Genomic DNA, 23,407 nt, shown 5'->3' on the forward strand with positions numbered 1-23,407 from the left:
CAGACCAGCTAGAGCAGCATGGTAAGACCCCATCTCAAAATAACAACAACAGCAATAGCAATAACAATAATGCCAATTATTGTTGTTGTTGTTATTATTATTATTATTATTTGTTGTGGGATAATCTATTTGTACACTGTGAAAAGCTAATAGGTAGAAAACCAAGAACAGCTGGAGTAAAGTGCTTGGAAATTAGGCCATTCAAACGTAGTATGTAAACCAGGCGGTGGTGGGGCACATGCCTCTAATCCCAGCACTTGGGAGGCAGAAGTAAGTGGACTTCTGTGAGTTTAAAGCCAGCCTAGTCTACAAAGAGAGTTCCAGGACAGCCAGGGCTACACAGAGGGACCCTGTCTTGAAAAATCAAAAAACAAAACAAACAAAGAAAAAGCAGTATGCAGCAGGCACTGGAAAGATGGCTTAGTCAAATATAACTCAAGCTAGGTTCAGACTGACTCAGCCATAGATGACCTTGAATGCCTGATCTTCCTGCCTCCACATTCCTAGTGCTAAGATTACAAGCAAGTCACTCACTATACTAGGCTTTCTCTTTGGTTTTATTGTTGTTGGTGTATTTGCTTTTTTATTGATCATGGTCTCACACCATAACTTAGGCTGGCCTTGAACTTACTAGGTAGCCTAAGCCAGCCTAGAAACCAAGGGAATCCTGTCTCAGCCTTTGAATCACTTGAATTAAAGCATGAGTCACCACACCTAGTTTTTTTGGTCTTGTGAGAACAAGATCTCACATAGCCCAACAGGACCTCAAACATCCTATGTAGTAGATGGCCTTAGCTCCTAATTCTCTAGCCTCCACATTCCCAGAGTAGTTTACAAGCAGGTACCACATCACATACAGGTAGATGATTTGGATAGAAAAAACTGAGGAAAAGCTTCCAGCAAAGAAATCTATACAAGACACTTCAGTAAAAAATGCACAAAACCAAACACAAATGTGTTAAGTGAATCCACGAGTCTGTTAAAGGGTGTCAATGAATTTATTAAGACATAAAATAGGGAGAAATACTCTCACAGATACAGAACAAAGTAAACAGCCGTTGTGGTCCTCTGTCCTGCAATAGAACCAGCCGTAGGTTTCTGACCATTTCAAGAAGGAGCACGTGTGTGCCCCCTCCTCAGTTTTAAGCAGTCATATACCCAGAAAAAAAACCATGTCTCTATGGGGCCAGATACCCCAAGGTCATTGGCGGATCAAATTCCTACATTTCCCCTTTTTGTCTAAATAAAAAGCTTCTAAACCTAATACAAAGCTAATAAGAACAATAAGAACAATTACCAAGTATTATCTAGAAGAAAGAAAAGGTAATAACATGAACAAAAATGGAACTACAACCAACAAGAACAACATCAAGCAAGAAACATATACTAAATGTCCACGCCAAAGGTAATTGGTGAGTTGCAGAGATTACAATAGCTGTCCTATCCTGAAGAATCTAAATCTGTACCTGATATGCTCTTAGCTAAACTATGAGAGGATTGTAACTATAACTATCTAGTCTTCAACTATCTAGGAAAATAATATTATCTAAGTAGGAAGTGCAAACAAGGCCAAGAATGGTAATGCACGCCTGTAATCTCAGGAGGCAAGAGGCACGTGGATCTCTTGAAGACAGCCTAGTCTACACAGTGAGATCTACAACAGCCAAAGCTACATAAATAGAGACCCTGTCTCAAAACAAAAGAAACCCAGCACTCAGGAAGGAAAGGTAGGTGGATCTCTGTAATTTGAGGTTAGCCTGGTATACACAACAAGTTCCAAGCCAGCCAGGAATATAAAGTAGGACCCTGTCTCAAAAGAAATAAAATAAAAAGAAAGTAGTTTGTTGAAATTACTTACATTTCCGTAACAGTTAATATGTAGCTGTCCTTGTCTATTATTTATAAAGTAAGAACTTCTCTACCAAGTTTGAATGTCAAGATAATTCATTTGGTGGTAAAGGTGTTTGCCACACAAACCTGATGATTCCCATGGGTTCTATTCCTGGAACCCACAAAAAGTTTGAAGAGGAAAACAGATTCCACAAAGTTGTCCCCGACCTCTATACACTTCCTCTCCCTGCTATACATACACTAAATAAATAAATAAGTGCAAAAAGATAATCAAAATAAGCATATTAATAAAGAGAAACTGTACAGAGAAGTGAAAAACAAATTTGGGAGCGGAAAAGTACACTACTTATATAACAAAAAAAGCTCAACATAAATTTCAACAATAGAGTTGATTGAGCAAGCAGAAGAAAGGATGATAAAACTCGAAGACAGGACAGTATAAAATTATCAACTCACAGAAGCAGAAAGGAAAAGAATGAATTCAAATGAATGAATGAAGGATAAAGACAAATAAAGGAGCATCAAGTAGACCAACATATGAACCACAGGATTTCAGAATATACTAAGGAGTCATTAAGTTACCTACTGTATCAACTAGTTCTAAAAATAAACAGTACTAAACCACTATACCCTTAAGATACAAATACTAGTCTATCTTACACACAACACCCCACATCCATCACATTCTACATGTTGTAAAGAATAGAAGGGCCGGGGCTGGAGAGATGGCTCAGAGGTTAAGAGCACTGACTGCTCTTCCATAGGTCCTGAGTTCAATTCCCAGCAACCACATGGTGGCTTACAACCATCTGTAATGAGATCTGGTGCCCTCTTCTGGCCTGTAGACATACATGCAGACAGAACATTGTATACATAATAAATAAACCAAAAAAAAAAAAAAAAAAGAATAGAAGGGCCCTGTAGTGAATTTTGAAGACAATAATACATGCCTATGCGAAATAACTGTAGTGGATATCCTGGAGCTAGTAGTATAAATATCCAAATGAGAGCTGTGAAAGTTCAAGTAAAAAAGGAAGTAAGTCTCACACTGGAAATGGCTCAGCTAGTTCGGAGAGGGCAAGCCTCTACATTAAGATACAAACTACATTTGTGGTCATGTCCTTCTTTCAGTTCCATGGTTTTAGTTTAGTAACCAGTCTGGTTTCTGGGTTAACCAGTACATGATGGCTCATACCTGTAATCCCAACACCCATGAGAAAGAGAGGCAAGGGGGCTACCATAAATTAGAGCCAGCTAGGGCTACACAGTAAGATTCTGTGTCAAAAAGAAACAGCAACAAGAAGTCCCAGGTTCGGTGGCTATAATCTTAGTACTTGAGTTAGAAACAAGAAGATGAAGACTCCAAGACCAGGGTGAATACTTGGCTCAGCAGTTAAGAGACCTTGCTCTTGCAGAGAACCTGAGTTCAGTTACCCACATAGTGCCCCATAACCATCTATAACTCCAGTTCTAAAGGTTTCTAATGCTCCAGTTCTAATGCTTTCTTCTGACCTTCTCACTGGGTACATACAGGGTATACATATACATTCAAGCAAAATATTCACACACATAAAATAATTTTTTTAAATGAGTTCATGCTAGGTGGTGGTGACACACATCTTTAATCTCAGCACTCAGGAGGCAGAGGCAGATGGACCTCTGAGTTGGAAGTCAACCTGGTCTGTAGAGACTTCCAGGACATCTAGAACTGCATAGGAAAACCCTGTCTTGAAAAACAAAACAAACAAAAAAAACCCAAAAAAACAAGTTCATGGTCATTCTTGGCTACATAGGGTTTGAGGCCAGACTAGGCTACCTAAGACCTTGCCTAAAATAAATAAAATTTAATTCCAGCACCCAGGAGCTAAGTACAGATGCCCATGGAAGTCAGAGGCATTGGATCCCTCTGGAGTCGGAGTTAATAAGTTTTGTGTGCTGAGAAGTGAACTGAGATCCTCTGCAAAACAGCAGACATTTTCTTAATACTGAACTGTCTGTCTCTCCAGCCCCTAATGTTTGTCGTCATCATCGTCTGGTCGTGCCCCCCTCCTCCCCGGCCCCCTCCCAGATGAGGACCGAACCCAGGGCCTTCTCTACCACTGAGCTAAATCCCCAACCCCTAATGTTTGTTTCTTTAGTAGTCTTCCATATGTAGCCCAAGCTGGCCTTAAACTTCTGATCCTCCCACTTCACCCTCCTGAATGCTGGATTACAAATGTTCACTATCACATCTGGTTTTATTATGAATTGGGGTTCAAACCCAAGACTTTCTACATATTAGGCAAGCACCAAACCAACATCCTTAGCCTCTCTTGGTTTTTTTGTTTGTTTGTTTTTTGGGGTTTTTTGTTGTTGTTGTTATTTTCCGAGACAGGGTTTCTCTGTGTAGCTTTGCGCCTTTCCTGGAACTCACTTTGTAGTCCAGACTGGCCTCAAACTCAGAGATCCTCCTGGCTCTGCCTCCCGAGTGCTGGGGTTAAAGGCATGCGCCACCAACGCCCGGTGGGTTTTTTTGTTTGTTTTTTTGTTTTTTTAATTGTGGTAAAATATGCATGATAACCTATCATTTTAATTATTTTTAAGTATACAGTTCAATCCAGTAGCATTAAATACATTTATAAAGTTGTACAACCATCAGGACCATCCATTTCCTTACCTCTTTTAATCTTGTAAAACTATGGATTAAACAGCAATTTCCCATTATTCTCTTACCCCTCTCCTGGCAACCACTATTCTATTTTCCGTATGATTTATGGTTCTGTTTTTGTTTTTAAGACAGGGTTTCTCTGTGTAGCCCTAGCTGTCCAGGAACTCACCTGGAACTAGACCAAGATGGCCTGGAACTCAGAGATTCACCTGCTTCTGCCTAGAAGGCATGCACCACCACTTTTGACTACTGAGTTCCTCAGCAACTGAAATCATACAGTACTTTTCTTATGACTGACTTCACTTACCATAGCATCTTCAAAATACAGTCATTCTGTAACATAACAAAGTGACCATCCTTTAAAAAAATATTGGGGTAGGGAAAGGCTGGAGAGAGTGGTTAAGAGCACTGGCTGGTTGTAAACTGCCTGATATGAGTACTGGGAGTCAAACTTGGATCCTCTGGAAGATCGATGAGGGCTTTTAAGCACTGTGCCCTCTCTCCAGCTCCCACTTTAAAACCATCTTACCTTGGGACTAGAGCTCAGTGGTTAAGAGCACTTGCTTCTCTTGCAGAGAATCTGTGTCTGGTTCCTCACACTCACATGGCAGTTCACAACTGTCTACAACTCCAGTTCTTGGGGGGGTCTGACACTCTCCTTTAATCTCTACAAGTACTAGGCACGTATGATACATACACATATTGGAAAGCAAACACTCATACACACAAAATAAAAATAAAAAATTTTTAAGATACATAGAAAAATCTTATCTTTGATCTGAAGAGATGGTTCAGTGGTTAAGAGCACTTGCTGCTCTTCAAGAGGACCTGGGTTCAATTCTCAAAACACATTTCTTTAAATCCAGTCCCAGGGATCCAACACCCTCTTCTGGCCTCCTAGGACACCAGGTACACACATGGTACACAGACATACATGCCAGCCAAATACCCATATACATAAATTTAAATAATAAACAAAAATTGTAAAAATATTATCTTCATATGTATTGCACACGAATGTGTACGATGTACATACATTCATTTAAGAACAGGTGTATGTGTGCCTTGGCAAGCTTGTGGACATCAGAAGACAACCTCACTGTCCATCTCCTTTGAAACAAGTCTCTTTATTGGTTGTTGCTGCATACATGAGGCTAGCTGGCCCACAAGCTTAGAAAGGCTGGGATTACAAGATTCTTATCTTCCTTTTTAAGGCTACATAATATTCTAAAGTATAAACATATAAAGACAGTATTTGCTTATCCATCCATCTATCAATTAGCTCTTGGGTTGCTTTATTTTAGCTATTATGAATATTGCTGTATGAGCATGAACACAAATACCTGTGTATTGAGAGTATGCTTCCAATCCCTTTGGATACACCTATAAGTAGAATTGCTAGATCATATGGTTTTTGTTTTGAGTCTGGATCATTTATATAATGTAAACCGGGCCCTCTTTAAGCTTACAGCAATCCTTGCCGGGCGATGGTGGCGCACGCCTTTAACCCCAGCACTCGGGAGGCAGAGGCAAGAGGATCTCTGTGAGTTCGAGGCCAGCCTGGTCTCCAAAGCGGAGTTCTAGGAAAGGTGCAAAGCTACACAGAGAAACCCTGTCTCGAAAACAAACAAATAAACAAACAAAAAAACCAACAAAAACAAAAAGCTTACCTCTGCCTCCCAAGTGCTGGGATTATAGTTGTGTATCACCATGCCATAGGAGGTGTATATCATCTAGAATCCCAGCACTTGGGAGCTAAGAAGTCAGGAGTTATGCATACATAGTGACTTCAAGGATCAGGCTAATACATGAGACCATATTTCAAAAATAAAAAAATAATATATATTATTATATATGGTCTCTATAGTCAGGGCTACAATACTAAGTTAGTTTCAGGACAGTATGAGCTACAGAGTGATAATCTTGTTTCAAACACCAATATTATTATTTATTTAAAATATTAAATTAAAAATATCTAATTATTACCTTTTTTTTTTTTTTAAGAAAAAGGTTAAGGTTAAAATAGAGCTAGAGTGGGGGTTTTAGTTTAGTAGTGGGATGCTTGCCTAGCATGGAATCCGTAAAACCTGAGGTATGGTTTGACAGAACACTGCAAAAACAATTGAAAAAACTAGGTATCAAAGGTATTTGTACATCGATGTTCACAGCATCATTTACTAGAGCCAAGTGTTAAAACAGGTGATTGGGGGTTAGGTGTGGTGGCACACGCCTTTAATCCCAACACTTGGGAGGCACAGGCAGATAGATCATATGAATTCAAGGCCAGTCTGGTCTACAAAGCAAGTTCTAGGACAGCTAGGGCTGTTACACAATGAAACCCTGTCTTGAAAAACCAAAAAAAAAAAAAAAAAAAAAAAAAGATGATGAAAAAGCAGAGGCAGGAGGATCTCTGAGTTCAAGGACAACCTGAAACGTCCATTCCAGGGCGGCTAGGGCTAGCTACAGAGAAACCCTGTCTCAAAAACAACTAAAATAGATTATTGGGTTTTTTTAATGTATTCTAAGGGCTAGAGAAATGGCTCACTGGTTAAGAGTACTACTCTTGCAGAGGACCAGCATCCATATCAGGTGACTCACAACTGCCTGTAATTCCAGCTCCATGGGGTTCCATGCCTGTACCCTCCAGAAGCAGCTACACTCACTTGCACATACCCACATGCATACTTACATACATAAGTTAAAAAATAATAAAATTAATCTGTTTTTAGGTCCTCTATACAAAGGATGGAATACTATTTAATCAGACAAGGAATAAAATTCTGATACCTATTATCCTATCAATCAACTTTAAAACCATTATACAAAGCCAAACAGGCCAAACACAAAAAAGACCACATTGTATCATTTCACTTACACTTGAAACACAAATTCATAAAGAAAATAGAGTAAAAGTTATCAAGGGCTACATGGAAAGTTATTTGCTTAATGGTTACACAGTTTCTGATAGATAAGGTGAAAAGTTTTAGCAACAGCCATTGTTGGTTGCAATACTTTGTGGCTGTAACTAATGTCACCTGAACTGTATACTTTAAAATAGATTAAAAGGTAAATTTTTGTTACAATGTATATAAAAGTATACATTTAGTATAATTTTAAGACATAAAAGTACAATGTAGCATGAGGTGACATACCCTATAACTTCAGTACTCTGTAAGGAGAGGAGGCTTCTGTAGTAGGAACTCCAGGACAGCCTGGGCTACATGAAACTGTATCTCAAAAAAAGGGAAGTTGCCAGGCTTGGTGGCACAGACTTTAAATCCCAGCACTCGGACACAGAAGAAGGTGGGTCTTTTGTGAGTTCTAAGCCAGCCAGGGAGCCATAGCGAACCTCTGTCTCAAAGAGGGTGGTGGGGAGGAGGCTGCTAGGGAAAAAGCTCAGTTGGTAAACTGCTTGCTGAGCAAACATAAAAAGTTAAAGTTCAGCCGGGCGGTGGTGGCACACGCCTTTAACCCCAGCACTCAGGAGGCAGAGGCAGGCAGATCTCTGTGAGTTCGAGGCCAGCCTGGTCTACAAAGCAAGTTCCAGGAAAGGCGCAAAGCTACACAGAGAAACCCTGTCTCGAAAAACCAAAAAAAAAAAAAAAAAAGTTAAGTTCAATACCCAGCACCAACAATAAAAAGGTGGGAGTGATAGTTCACACTTGTAATTTCAGCACTGGAGTAGTGAAGACAGGAGAATCTTAAGGATTCAGTGGCTGCAGCCTAGCCCAATTAGCAAGCCATAGGTCCCAGGAAGAGACCTTGTCTCAAAAAAAGAAGGTGGGGGCTGGTGAAATGGCTCAGTAGGTAACTTGCTGCCAGGCTTAACAACCTGAGTTTGATTCTCACAACCCCCATAGTAGGATCAAAGAACCAACAAGTTGTTCAATCTCAGAGACTGAGGCAGAACTAAAGTTTGCACTAGCCTGAACTACATGAGTAAAATTATTATCTCAAAGGAAAAGAAAAAAGCAATAGTAATGGCTAATATTTAGTGAACACTTTCTGCATACCAGATATTGATTTAGGGCATTACATGTATTACATAACAGATCTGGGGCTGCGAACATAGCTCAATGGGAGATCACTTGCCTAAAATTCACAAAGCTGTGAGTTCAATTTCTAGTATCAGAAGCTGAGCACGGTGACACATAATGGGCATGGTGACAATAAATAATCTATCTCACCAAAACAACAACAACTCTACATGAGATGGCTGTATTCATTAACCTTATTCCAAAAGAAGAACTGAAGCTTGGGAAAGTTATTTAGACAATTTGTCCAACATCAATGAAGGGTACAGGGACTCAATGTCTGATTTCTGAAACTCGACTCAGACCAGGCTTGTAGACACACACCTTTAATCCTACCACTCTAGATACAGACGCAGGAAAATCTCTGTAAGTTCATGACTAGCCTGGTCTACACAGCCAGTTCCAGGCCAGTCAGGGCTGCATAGCCAGACCCTGTCTCAAATACTACGTAAATGAATAAATAAAAATTTTTCAATAGTTTGATTAGCTATGTGACCCTGATTCTGAATCAAGTCATTAACATCCGTTTTTACATCTAAGCATGGTGACAGATTTCTGTTTGAAGAATACCTTTAAGGGCTGGCTATATAGTATAGTGGCAGAGCACTTTAGCCTAAAGTACATTTATTTAATAAGCTCCCCACAACTGCAAATGACTGCAGCCAATTGTAGTATCTGGAAAGTACAAATGGAAAGATTACGAATTTAAATTCTTCCTTACGTGAAGGGCTACAAAAACCTAGGATTCTAGGGCTGGAGAGATGGCTCAGCTGTTAAAGGCTAGTCTCACAACCAAAAAAAATACAAAAAGCTAGGATTCTAAAGGTAAGAAAAATAACTCAAGCCTGGTAACAAACTTCTGTAAGGAGGCTGGGGCTATTTGCAGCTCAGTGGTAGAGAACTTGCCTAGCAAGTGTAAAGAAAGCGCTGGATTCAATGACCAGCAAGGGTGTTATGCCTGCTCAGAACTGAGTCCTACCTATCCCAGAGACTTTATGTATAGATTACATATACTATATACAACCCTATAGATTTTATACATAGATAAGTATTTATTTACAAAAGTGTACTAGTTAAGGAGTTAAAATTCAATTTTTTAAGCAGTCTCAATGCAGTTTAGGATGGCCTCAAACCTGACATCCTCCTTCCTCATCCTCCTAAATGCCAGAATTACAAGTATGCTTGTTCTACCAGGCATGGCTTTAGAGTCACCTTGTTATGTTTCCTCAAGATGGTAATATAGCGCTAGTTACTTTCCACATTGTCATCAACTGTTATTCGCCTTGACACCTTCCCCTCTGATCCGCACATGGTTGGCAACTGTGGCATCTTTAATCAACAGGAAGTTGGAAACTAACAAAGCTGAGGCACAATCCAGAGTTCAGAAACTGACTTGATCAGAAGGAAGAAAAACAAAAACTACTCAACTCCCTCCCTCATATCCAATTAGTCTGAAAGTCTGGACTTAATAAGCAAGCCTAGAATGTGCAAAACAAAACAAACTACCCCCAGTTTATGTGCTCTGCAAACCAAGCCTTTTCTTTTTATTAAGAAACGCAGTCCCACAGTCGAATTCATTAGCTCAACGTCAATTACAAAGTTAAAAGAAAAACACACTATTTACAACGCCAAAAGGAATCGAAAGCACGAATATGTGGAAATACCACTCTCCTCCTACATTCGCCCAACGGGTGCAGAACCCACCAGTCACCCTCGCCCGCCTCCCGGTTCTACGGGCCCGTGGGCCAGGTTCGGAGCTCTCGCACCTTCCTGTCTGGGCGTCTAGGTGGGCGGCCAAGGTTACTTGCAGGGCACAAGAACTCCGTATGTAGCGATGTCTCAGGACTGGATCACAAACACAACGGGAAAGAAAAAGAAAGAAGCCAGCCTGCAGCTCCACAGAACGGAGCGCCGAAGCGGCTCCCACGCGCCGGTCCCTCGCCCCACAGCTGGCCGCTCCGCCGTGGGACCGGTAATTCTACCGCCGCCTCGGGCCCCGCCCCGGGCCCGCGACCGTTCCGGGGCGTTCCGGCCGCGAGCGGAGCCTCCCTCAGCACACCGCTGCTAGGCTGTCTTGGCGAGCGAGGCCGCGGCCGCCCCGTGTCTTCGGAAGTCACGGCTTCTAGGCCGCGCGGGCCCCCGATGACCAGAGCCGCCCGGACAGCTGACCCCGTCCCAGCGGCTCGGGCACGCCCTCTCTCCTGTCCTGGGCCCTTACCAAAGCAGCGCAGCCCCCGCGACCCGCTCCTCCTCCTCAGCGGCCGCCACGGACCCAGCGTCGCGGAGACCGGAACTTCCTCCCGGTGGGCTCCGGCTTCCACAAAGGCGTCGCGCCACCGCCTTCAGCGCGGGGCCCGCCGGGAGATGAAGTTCGGCCGCAAATCCCGCGGCCTCCACTCCCGCCGTGCCCCGCGCGCAGGGCCTTTGTCGGCTGGTGGAGCCGCTGCCCAATGGAAAGGCACGCTGCTAGGCTCTGCCCAATGAGAAGGTACGCCTTCTCGCCCGTGGGGCCTGCTGGGAGTTATTGTTTGGCCGCCGTGGCGCGACGGCTTGTTCTCTGGCGCTGTCCTCGTAAATGTGCACGGTGTACGGGGTTGGACGTGACATCCCTAGGTTTAGTCGCGGATGGGTGCTCGCGGATGGCCCTGTCCCTGCCCCTGTGGAGAGAGACTTGATTGTCAGTGCGTGTTGCAGAAAACGGGAGAGGATCTTTTCCGACTTAATCCGATAAGGCAAAGGGCTGCTGGCCATTCAGGTACGGGAGACCCTTCCACCTGACACCAGAGGATAAGTTCAAAAGAAGCGCTTGAGTTGAAGAAGCAGTAGGACCCAAAGACTTGTCGTTTTTACCTTCTGATAGACTTCTGATATTCCATGTCAAAAACTCCCGGCAGACATCCCTGCAAAGGGTTCAATAGCTCAACCCATAAAAGAAAATACAACCGGCTTCCATAAGGCCTTGCTAGCTCTGGGTCATAAGTGTAGCCACGCGTGACTCGACACAGAAACTGCACATGGTAATTCTAAGGGAAAACAAGACAAAATAACTCGATTCGCAGCTTCTTCCAGAATCTTCCAACTAACGATCTTACAACAGCTGACTCCAAGTTCAGAAGTAGATTGTCTACATTGTGAGAGGCTTGCTGGTCCCAACCACTTGGTGTCGTGATTGAAGGGATTCTGGCTAGTCGAGCTTGGCCGGCATGGCTCTGGCAGGCCTTGCCCTTCTCCCATCCCCTCTGCCTTGCTCAAAACCATTAGATTACATTCCGAAACCTAGCCACCAAGGTCTATTCCCTTATTTGGCTACTTCCTCCTCCTGAGGCTGATTACCAAAGTCCAGCTATCAAAGTATTCAAGTCCAGCAATCAAAAGCCCCCTTTGGCTCACCTAATTAACGTGCCCAATTAAAACTAAACACCTCATCCTAACATGGGGTTTCCCCTTGTACCTTTATAAACTACCATTTTCCTATGTGCCATGTCTGTCTCCTCTCTATTCAGAGACAGTCCTTTGTCCTTTGGGACAAATATCCCTTCTCCCTCATCCTCTATCTCCTTCCTGTCTTTGTCTCTTATTTTCTGCCCTCTGTCACTCTTGAGAAAATAAATCTCCTTTGTGCTGAGAACTTAGTCTTGTGGTCCAGAGCCAATACTTTTCCTTTCAATGTCTGTATGGCCCTATCAAATATAACCTGATATTGTAACCTAAATTCAATACTATAAGATCAAAGAAGGAGGGCTGGAAAGACAACTCAAGAATTAAGAGCACTGGCAGCTCTTGCAAAGGTTCAACTCCCAGAATCACATGATGGCTCACAACCCGCTGTTCCTCCAGTTCTAAGGGATCCCGTGCCCTCTTCTGGCCTCTGAGGGGACTGTACATGTGTGGTGCACAAACACATACAGACAAAACACCCATACATATAAAATAAAAGCAAACCTTCAATTAAAAAAAAAAAAAGACTAGGGAACAAGAGATGGCCCAGAGGTTAAGAGCACTGACTGGTCTTCCAGAGGTCCAGAGGTCCTGAGTTTAATTCTCAGCAACCACATGGTGGGTCACAACCATCTACAATGAGATCTGATGCCCTCTTCTGACCTGCAGGCATACATGTAGGCAGAGCACTCTATACATAATAAACCTTTTTAAAAAATCAATAAATGCTGATTTATAAAAGCAGGGCTGGGGTTGGGGATTTAGCTCAATGGTAGAGCGCTTGTCTAGCAAGCACAAGGTTCTGGGTTCGGTCCTCAGCTCTAGAAAAAAAAAAAAAAGCAATGCATGGAGCCAGGAGGTGGTACTGCATGCTTTTAATCTCACCATTTAGAATGCAGAAGCAGATGGCTCTCTGAGTTCTAGGCTAGCCTGCTCTACAGACTGAGTTCCAGGACAGCCAGGGCTACACAGAGAAACCCTGTCTCAAAATAAATAAATTACACACACACAAACATTCTCTCATGCTGGCCATGGTGTTTGAGACCTGCTTGGTCTATAAAGCAGGTTCCAAGACAGCCAAGATTACATAAAGAGACCTTGTCTCAAAAAAAAAAAAAAGAGGGGTAGGGTGCTGTAGAGATAGATCAGCAGAAAGATCACTGGCTGTTCTTTCAGAGGACCCAGATTCCATTTCTAGCATCCACATGTCAGATCCAACATCCTCATACAGACATACATGCAGGCAAAACACCAATGCAATGAATATTTAAAAAAAAAAAAAAAAGACAAGGTCTCTCATAACGCAGGCTGACTTCTTTTTTGTTGTTGTTGGTGGTGGTGGTGGTGGTGGTTTTTTGAGACAGAGTTTCTCTGTGTAGCTTTGCACCTTCCCTGGAACTCACTTTGTAGACCAGGCTGGCCTCAAACTCACAGAGATCCACCTGCCTCTGCCTCCCGAGTGCTGGGATTAAAGGCGTGTGCCACCACCGCTCTCAGGCTGACTTCTAATTCACTATGTACCCAAAGCTCCTGATCTTCTACCCCTCCCTCCCAAATTCTGGGATTACTGTCATGCACAACCATGCTCCTTTGAGGGGGATATTGTATATATGTGGATATGGAAGCCAGAGATCAACTTTCAGGTGTCTTCCTCAGTTTCTCTTCACCTTATTTTTTATTATTATTTTATGTGTGTGGGTAATTTGCCTGTATATATGTCTGTGTCTGGTGCCTGTAGAGGCCAGAAGAGAGTATCAATCCTCTGGAACTGGAGTTATAGACAGTTGTTATCCATCATGTGGTGGGCTGGGAATAGAATCCACCTCTAAAACAGCCAGTGCTCTTAACCACAGAGCTGTCCCTCAAGACCCCTCCACCTTATTTTTTTGAGACAGGGTCTCTCACTGTACCTGGAGTTCACCAGTTTAGCTAGACTGGCTGGCCAGCAAGCTCCAGAGACCTCTGGTCTCTACTCCAGCACTGGGATTACAGAGAGGTGCTGCCATGCCCAACACTTTACCAAAGTTTACCAAAGTGTGGAGAGACCATACACAGGTCTTCATACTTGTTTGGCAAGTACTTGACCAACTTAGCGATCTCTCCCAGCTTTGTTTGTTTAAAAAACAAGGTGGTTTTACAGATGGAGAAATGGCTCAGAGGTTAAAAACATTGATTGCTTTAGCAGAGGACACAGGTTGAGTTCTCAGCACCCACATGGTGGCTCACCACCATGCATTTCCAGTTCCAGAAGATCTGATGCTCTCTTCTGACCTCAGTAGGAACCAGGCATGCACATGATGCAGACATACATGCACCATACACTGGCAAAACACCCACACACAGCAACATAAAGTAAATAATAAGTCTTTTTAAAAAGGTCTTACTGTGTAGCCTGATGTGGCCTGAAACTCAAGACAATCCTGCTACCACAGTCTCTAGAGTTCTAGCATTATAGGCATATTCCACCATATCCTTCCTAACTCAAAGAGGGTTTTTAATTTTGTTTTGTTTGGGGTTTTGTTGTTGTTTTGTTTGTTTCTGAAACAGGGTTTCATTATGTAGCTCTGACTATCCTGGAACTCACTATGTAGACTAGCTGGCCTTGACCTCTTAGAGATCTGCCTACCCCTGCCTCTAAGTGCTAGAATTAAAGGTGTGGTGAGGACATAAGTTATGTTTTAAGTTTAAATTATTGTGCTCTTAAGAGATATATATGATATGTTGTTTGTGTTCTGATAAATAAAGCTTGCCTGGAGATCAGAGGGCAGAGCTAGCCACTAGTTAACCTTATGCCGGGCAGTAGTGGCACATACCTTTAATCCCAGCACTTGGGAGGAGAAAGCAGGAAAATCAGGAGTTCAAGCCCACCCTGGGCTACACGACATAGAACCAATCTAAAAGAGTAACAGAGCCAGGCAGTGGTGGCTCACAGATGTGTATCATTTGGATCCAGAGCTTGATTGTGTTCTGGTTATTTTACCATCTATACATTCTTCTACAGGAATATTAATGCAGAGGGAAGATATTATCTTGGAATGGATCTTTTTACCACATAAACAGAGTAAAATATTTAAAACTTATGTGGAAAAGGTTTCTGAGTTGATTCTAAAAGGAAAATTGAGACTTCATCAATTAGCAGGAATAGACCCAGCAGAAATGGTAGTACCTTTTACTAATGCTGAAATTGACAAATTGTGGGCAGGAAGTGAGCCTTGGAAAAGAGCTTGCAGTAATTTTTTGGAAGAGATTAACAACATTTATCCCAAAAGCAAGAGAATTCAATTTATAAAGAGAAATAACTGGATTCTTTCTCATATTGTATTGGGAACACCAATTTCTGAGTCCCTACATTTTATACTGATGCAAACAAATCAGGAAAGGCAGGTTATAAATCAGGAAAGTTAAGTGAAGTGGCTCAAAGCCCTAATGATTCTGTCCAAAAGTCAGAATTGTATGCTATTCAGATAGTATTAATGGATTTTACAGAATATTTTAACATAGTTACTGACTCTCAGTATGCAGAAAGAGTTGTTTTACACATTGAAACTGCTGAATTTATTCCTGATGAGTCAGAATTAACTTCATTATTTATTCTGTTACAAGAAATAATCAGGAATAGGAATCATTCCTTATATATGACACACATCGGATCCCATATGGGTCTGCCAGGCCCTCTAGCACAAGGTAATATTGACCAACTATTGATAGGAAATGTGCTGGAGGCCTCAGAGCTTCGTAAAATAAAACACCATGTCAATAGTAAAGATTTGAAAAAAGGATTTTTCCATCACTTGGCAACAGGCCAAGAAAATTATAAGGAAATATCCTACTTGTTCTTTATATAACCAAACTCCACTACCTGCAAAGTACCAAAGGGCACTCAAAGGAATGAAATCTGTCAGGTGGATGTGTTTCATTTTGTAGAATTTGCAAAATTAAAATATGTACACCACACCACTGATACCTATTCAGGATTTCGATGGGCAACTGCCTTGAGTTCTGAAAAGGCTGATTCTGTAATCACACATTTGCTATAAGTTATGACCATCATGGGAATACCTGTACAAATTAAGACTGACAATGCTCCAACATATGTTTCTAGTAAATGAAATAATTTTTTGCTTATTTCAATATAAAGCATATTACAGGTATACCACACAATCCTACAGGGCAAGCAGTTATAGAAAGATCATATCAAACTCTAAAGGATATACTAAATAAACAGAAAAGGGTGATAAAGACCCTCAGAAATAGATTGCATAATGCTTTATTAACTTAGAATTTTCTAAATGCTAATGAGAAAGGAACTACAGCTTTGGAGAGACATTGGATAATAGAAAAAAAACTACTGAATTAAATCAGCTTGTATACTTTAAAGATGTGCTTATCTCAGAATGGAAACCAGGATATGTGTTATGTTGAGGAAGAGGTTTTGCTTTTGTTTCCTCAGGAGAAGAAAAGCTACAGAAGAAAAGCTACAGATACCATCAAAATTGATAACATTTCAATTTGAAGAGATGATAGTTCATCAGTAGAGCTGTTCAATCTAAACTAAATTTAAGACTAACAAATGCTTTTCATTTAATCAGATATAATTTGCCAAAAGGGAACCTCCCCAAAATTAGGGTTGGGGAAAGGTTTTTTTTTTTTTTTTTTTTCCAGGAGCATGAAGGCATCCATTTAAGGAATCTAAAGACCACTGGACAAATGAGACATGTGAAGAACAAAAACAAATCCTCCAGAAAAAAATGTCCCAAGAAAAAGAGTAAATTGGCCAATTAATATACCACATTTCCAACAGGATAACATTTCATAAATCTTCCCAAATGTTTGTTTCTGCTTTTCTCTAAGACACATAATACAAATGGTCTTTTTGTAATCCCAGTTCAATTGAGAATTAAAACTGGCTTTGGAGTTGGAGTGTGGCTCTCTCCTTCTCTAAACCCAAGCATGCTTGTTAAAGTAAAATTCAAAATCTCTATCTCATGTCAGAAGAGCCACCTGATGGGCTGGAGAGATGGCTCAGAGGTTAAGAGCAATGGCTGTTCTTCCAGATATCCTGAGTTCAATTCCCAGCAACCACATGGTGGCTCATGACCATCTGCAATGAGATCTGGTGCCCTCTTCTGGCATGCAGGAATACATGCAGACAGAGCACTGTATACATAATAAATAAATGTTTAAAAAAAAAAAAAAGAGCCACCTGATATGGGATAGAAGAAAAACAGAAAAATTAGGGACTATTTTATTACCACTGATCTCATAATCCTTTGGTTTTGTTTTGACTCTTTAAAACTTTTTCATAAGGTATAACTATTATTTCAAAATTTAAAATATTTATATATATATATATATATATTAAATTTTGTGTCATGATATTAATGGTCATATAGAGTACTAACTAATTCTAGAGAAAGTCTTCATCTAGTTTCCTGTACATGATTTTAGATTTGAGTCTCTATCAAGTAACTAGGAATTAAGTTTTTGTTCTCTGGATGTAGATAACAAATATTGATCCTTTAACCTCTTTGAGATCTGCTGCATATGACATTTAAAGTGCTTAAATTTTCTGCAACCATGGCCATTCCTAATAGCAACCTTTGAAGTCTTCAAAAGGAGGATGGGGCCCCACGACAGTGATTCCACATGAACACCACTAAGCTGAAAAACACCACCCAAAGATTAGCTTTGGACTACAAACTGCTCAGAACAATTGCAAGTTGGCTAGCTGAGATGACCCAGACTCAAAGACTACTCTAGCCAGGATTTGAGACAAACCCTGCACTTTCCCATTATGCAGAGACTGGACAACAAATGATACAGCTACCTTTACTAGGACTTGACAATTAACCCAAATTTTTCTTTTCAGGATCCTCTAAAGATGCCATCACCCCCAAACAGCAGGAAGTAATTTTTTTTTTTTTTTTTTTTTTGGTTTTTCAAGACAGGGTTTCTCTATGTAGCTTTGCGCCTTTCCTGGAACTCACTTGGTAGCCCAGGCTGGCCTCGAACTCACAGAGATCCGCCTGCCTCTGCCTCCCAAGTGCTGGGATTAAAGGCATGCGCCACCACCGCCCGGCTTAGGAAGTAAATTTAAGACCATGATGCCCACATTCCTAAGAAGTGGGGTGGGTGGTTTTTAGTTGTTCAATGGATTGTAGATATTTGTCATTGTTTAGGAGAGTTAGTTACAAGTTGTTATTGGTAATGGTCAGGAAAAAAAGCTGACCAAAGTAAATTAGATTCCAGGGGATATAGAAATGATAGGATAAAAAAGGTAGATTATTGAATCTACTTTGAAAAGAAACAAGGGGAATATAGATATGCTTGGATAAAAGGGTAGATTATTGAATCCACGTTTTAAAAGTAACTACTAGTTTTAAATATCTTACATTGATATTGATACAAAGTTGAGATTATTTTTGTTAGAACATACTGTACATATATTTCTAACCTTTTTCAAGGTTTTTGTACCTATACATCTCATTTAACAATGTAATGCAAATTGCTAGTCCTTGAAAGTTATTATTACAAACTATTTAGGATAATAAAGAAATGCATGTTAGTAGTTGGTCACCTATTACAATTAAACTCGTAGACATATTAGATATGTTTTCAAGGTCAAATAGAGCTATATTTTAGATAGACAAGTCATCTTCAGACTCTTCAGAGATCTACAGAACATGGCATTTAAGATGTTTTAATAACAGGTTCTTTTTATTTTTTTAAATAGTTTTATTTATTTATGTTATGTGTATATGAATATTTCATCTGCATGTATATCTATTTTCCACATGTGTGCCTGTTGCTTGTGGAGGTCAGAAGAGGGCATCAGATCCCCTGGAACTGGAGTTGCAGGTGGTTGTGAGCCACCATGTGAATTGAACCTTGGTCCTCTACAAGAGCAGCCAATGCTCTTAACCAGTGAACCATCTCTCCAGCCCCAAGGTTTGGTTTTTTGTTTTTTGTTTTGTTTTGTTTTGAGACAAGGTTTTTCTGTGTAAATTTGGAGCCTTTCCTGGAACTCACTCTGTAGCCCAGGCTGGCCTTGAACTCACAGAGATCCTCCTGCCTCTGCCTCCCAAATGCTGGGATTAAAGGCATGCGCCACCACCACCCAGGTTCTTTTTTTTTTTTTTTTTTTTTTTTTTTTTTTTTTTTAATGACAATAAGTCACGTCTCCTTTTGGCAGCACCAATCTACTTCATAGAAGGTGGTGGGCATCAAAGAAACTCCACATGGAGTTTACTTTCTTTGTGGCAAAAGTTAGCCACTGGGCAAGAAACTACCCTTGACTTGATTACTGACATTATGCTGTCCTTTATAGTTGTAGTTATAGTTTTCCTTGTTACCAGATTCAGAAAAGAATTTCACTAAAGAAGTGTATAGGGTTGAGAGACATTAAAAGATAGCTTGGGTAATGTAAGTTAGAATAGAAAGTGAAAGCCAGGCAGTGGTGACGCACGCCTTTAATCCCAGTACTCGGGAGGCAGAGGCAGGCAGATCTTTGTGAGTTCGAGGCCAGCCTGGTCTACAGAGCGAGATCCAGGAAAGGCTCAACGCTACACAGAGAAACCCTGTCTCGAAAGAAAAAAAAAAAAAGTGAATTAGGTACAACTTTTTGAACTCACCAAAATAGGATAGATAATGGAGTACTTTCTCTGAATGTGTCAAATGTTTATGGACTAGATACTGTTTGTGTATTTATTGCCTATATAGATTGTATATAGGCATTTTACTTATTGGATATAGTTTTTCTTATATTAGTTACAATGTTGGGTTTTTTATTTTAGACAAAAAAAGGGGGAAATGTAATATTTTGTTTGTGCTCCAACAAATAAAGCTTGCCTGGAGATCAGAGTGTGGAGCTAGCCATTAGAGGCCAGGCAGTGGTGGCACACACCTTTGATCCCAGCACTTGGGAGGAGGAAACAGGAAGTGATGAGGCGTGATGGAGACAGGAACTGGCCCTTTTGGTCTGAGGATCCGGCAGAGGTAAGAAGTCTCTCTAGTGGCTGCTCCTTTACTTCTCTGATCTTTCAGCATTTACCCCAATATCTGACCCTGGGTTTTTATTAAGACCAATGAGAATTCATGCTACATTGTTGATGTAAGATAACAAGCCATGTGTTTTCTCTTCTGTAAACAAGGCTGATTGCCTCAACTGCACAGGGTGTGCTTAATCACAGGTAGGCAGGAGGTATGTAGACAGGAAGTCCGTCAGGATGTATGCTTGCCCCTGACTGGACAACAGTGGGAAGTATGTAGATTTGTGGGTTTTGTCTTTATAAGCACTGGACTGAAGTAATTCATGACTGTTGTCTTGGAATTCCTGGTATGGACCTGGCCAGTGTCCATCAACCTAGCAAGTATTTAATAAAGATTGCTTCAAACTTGGCTCAAAATTTGTAGTAGTGGTCTTATACTCAACTGATGTGATTAAAATTTTCTGGAGGCCCCAGTGAGATCAGACCACCCCCTCAAATTCTAAATCGAGGCCTTCACTCCAGGACTCTGGGACTGAATGCCCACCTCAGGTGTATATCTTGAGATGTTCCAAGACTCTGAGGCATGCTTTAAGTGTCCAGGATTATCAGAGTGAACTGCCGTTCACGCAGAGGTAAGTTCTGAGGCCTCGCCATCAAAGCAGCCATGGCAAGCAGCACTGGAGACTTCCTGTGGTAAGTTACCTCTAGTTCTGTTCTGTGGGATCCCAATCTGGGATGAGAAGATTTGATAAGACTCAAATACTCTCCTATACAGGGAAAAAATGAGACATTGCCCACCTGCCTGGTTCTAGTTGTTTAGAAATTTTTGTTTGTTTTGTGTGTGCAGATGGGTCTGTGTTTTCTGGTGTGTTCATAAGTTTTGTTGCAGGCATAGGAGCCCAAGACAGACATGGGTCAGGCTCAGTTGAATGTATGAATGATGATGGCCACCACATGTTTTGTTTCTGACTGGTCTCCTTTGAATGTATGAGATTTCTGAGCTCTGTGTTTATTGGTTTTGTTTTTGTTCTCTCTGCCACTGGCAGCAGCCAGCCAGCACTAATGCTGCTTGCTATGCCTGCTTTGGTGGCCAGGGCTCAGAATCTATCTCTGAGCTTTCTGGCCACTGGATTCAGCTTAGCAGGGATTCAAATGTTTTGGAGGTAATATTAAAGTTGTTTTGCCAGGGGGTGGTGGCATATGCTTTTAATCCCAACACTTGTGAAGCAGAGGCAGGCAGATCTCCATGAGTTCAGGACCAGCCTTGTCTACAGAGCAAGTTCCAGGACTGTTGGGGCTACCAAGGTGCTTGTACTCACAGAGAAGCACTAAGAGAACCAGGAATGTTAACCACACAGGGGTGTCTCTTCAATGGAAGAGATAAATATCAAATCACTGCATTCTGTCCAGAAAGCTGAGAGTAGAGGTTATTAATGACCTGATGGCTTTTTTGCTATCTGTGGGGGCAGAACTCACTCAATTGCCCAGATTGGCTCTTCTAGATTCTTCCTCCCTAGACACAGCTCCTCTTTGTAACAACAGCTCTTTCACATATCTCTCTCTCTCTCTCTCTCTCTCTCTCTCTCTCTCTCTCTCTCTCTCTCTCTCATATTTACTCACACACACATACTTCTACATTATTACTCTCACCCACTCGCTTCCTCACACATCTCTCATTCTTCTTCTTCTTCTTCTTCTTCTTCTTCTTCTTCTTCTTCTTCTTCTTCTTCTTCTTCCTCCTCCTCCTCCTCCTCCTCCTCCTCCTCCTCCTCCTCCTCCTCTTCTTCTTCTTCTTCTTCTTCTTCATCTTTCACTCAGCAGACACACACACTTCACTCAGATTCTGAAGCAACTCTCACATGGCTCTATGCAGGCATCTCTCTCCATACCACCATTGATGCTTTCTCACAGCCAAACTCTGGACAATTATAAGTTACATTTTCAGGGCCCTAGCCATACTTATAACACAAGATAAGTCACGTGGTTTCTCTTAGGCTAGTAATGTCACATTGACTCATGCACATAGCTCTAAGTTGGTGAGGGATCCCAGACAGTAAGTCAACAGTTTGCTGAATATTGAGCCTGTAGCATCAACTAAGGCTAGGACTACATGCAAAAAGTCAATTACTGAGAAAGTTATGTCTAAAGTTGCTTCAAGCTCTGACCTTGAATAAGCAAAACAACACCTAGAAAAATGACCTCATTTTTTAAATATTTATTTATTTATTATGTATATAGTATTCTGCCTGCATGTATACCTGCATGCCAGAAGAGGATACCAGATCTCATTATAGATGGTTGGAAGCCACTGTGTGGTTGCTGGGAATTGAACTCAAGACCTCTGGAAGCAGCCAATGCTCTTAACCTCTGAGCCATCTCTCCAGCTCTGACCTCGTGTTTTTGTCTCTAGGGGCAACCAGCCTGCTTTGAATCTACTCTGAAGTCTAAAGTTAGCTATGTGTGTCTTTGTGACTGAGAATCCTATGTCAGTCTGAGTAATGTAAGATACCCCAGTATTATTTCTATACATCAAAATTATACAGCTTAAACAGAAATCATAACCTGACCATCCACAACTATAAGTATGCCCAGAGTTGTAAAACAGACTACCAAAGGGCTGTGGAAAGCACACCACAACTCTTCTTATAGGGAGGCATAATAGTGGCACATGAAAAAGTTATAGACAGAAAACAACTGGTTTCTACAGCCAGTTACCCCACGGCTTTGCCAGGTGGGGCTCCCCATCAGGGAGTTATATGTCTGGTGGGCCAACTTGTCAAACACTAGTTGTCACCTGCCTTATACTCCCATGGCCCCAGCAGAACCCACTCTCATGGTCTCATGTACTTTGTAAAGGATTCTCTATGTAGTCACACCTTAAGCTTCATTGTGCACCTAGAATTGGGCTGATTGTTGCCTGGAAGCCTTTTCCCAAATTGTACTGTGTTTTAAATATGCTGACAGCGAACATTGGACTCCCCAAAGTCTCATTCAGGTTGACGAAGTCAGTCTGCACCAGGATTTCATTCTTATCTCTTCGTGTGGTTTGCTTCCCTGTATGACACCTGCGGGGGCCTCCTCACAGGACAGCCAGGGCTACACAGAGAAACCCTGTCTCAAAAAAAATGTAAATTGTTTTTTGCTGTTTTACTTTATTGAAAAGCTGGCTCTAGAGTTGGGTTATGGCTCTACCTTCTCTAGATCCAAGAATGCTTATTTAAAAGTTTCCTTTATGTCCTGTGTCAGGCAAACCACCTGAATCTGTGACAGAGAAAAGAGAGCAAAGCACAACAGCTAAAAAATTAAACTATTGGTTTCATTTAACTGCCTAAAACTTTTGCTAAGATATAAACCTTATCTCAAGATTTGTAAACTCTCTGTACCTCAAGATGTGTAAGTTTATTGGGTGTGGTTGAAATCTGTAAAATGTGTAACAAAAAGTTAACATA

General features: G+C 41.4%; 1 protein-coding gene across 14 annotated transcripts in view; it reads right to left on the reverse strand.

Moving 5' to 3' along the window:
• The window catches only part of Rbm6 (RNA binding motif protein 6), a 128,481-nt gene extending 117,590 nt beyond the window's left edge, over window positions 1–10,891 (reverse strand). For 7 of the 14 annotated variants that reach the window (XR_013052518.1, XM_042281622.2, XM_076575492.1 and 4 more), the window contains exon 1: window positions 10,751–10,891. The gene's annotated coding sequence lies outside the window, so the exon portion shown is untranslated. Of the gene's footprint in view, window positions 1–10,298 lie in introns of all 14 variants that reach the window. The other 7 variants (XM_076575495.1, XM_042281619.2, XM_076575489.1 and 4 more) reach the window with 5 other exon arrangements.
• Between the last annotated feature and the right edge of the window lie 12,516 nt (window positions 10,892–23,407).

This window comes from Peromyscus maniculatus, chromosome 7 (genome assembly GCF_049852395.1).
Source record: "Peromyscus maniculatus bairdii isolate BWxNUB_F1_BW_parent chromosome 7, HU_Pman_BW_mat_3.1, whole genome shotgun sequence".
Lineage (NCBI taxonomy): Eukaryota > Metazoa > Chordata > Mammalia > Rodentia > Cricetidae > Peromyscus > Peromyscus maniculatus.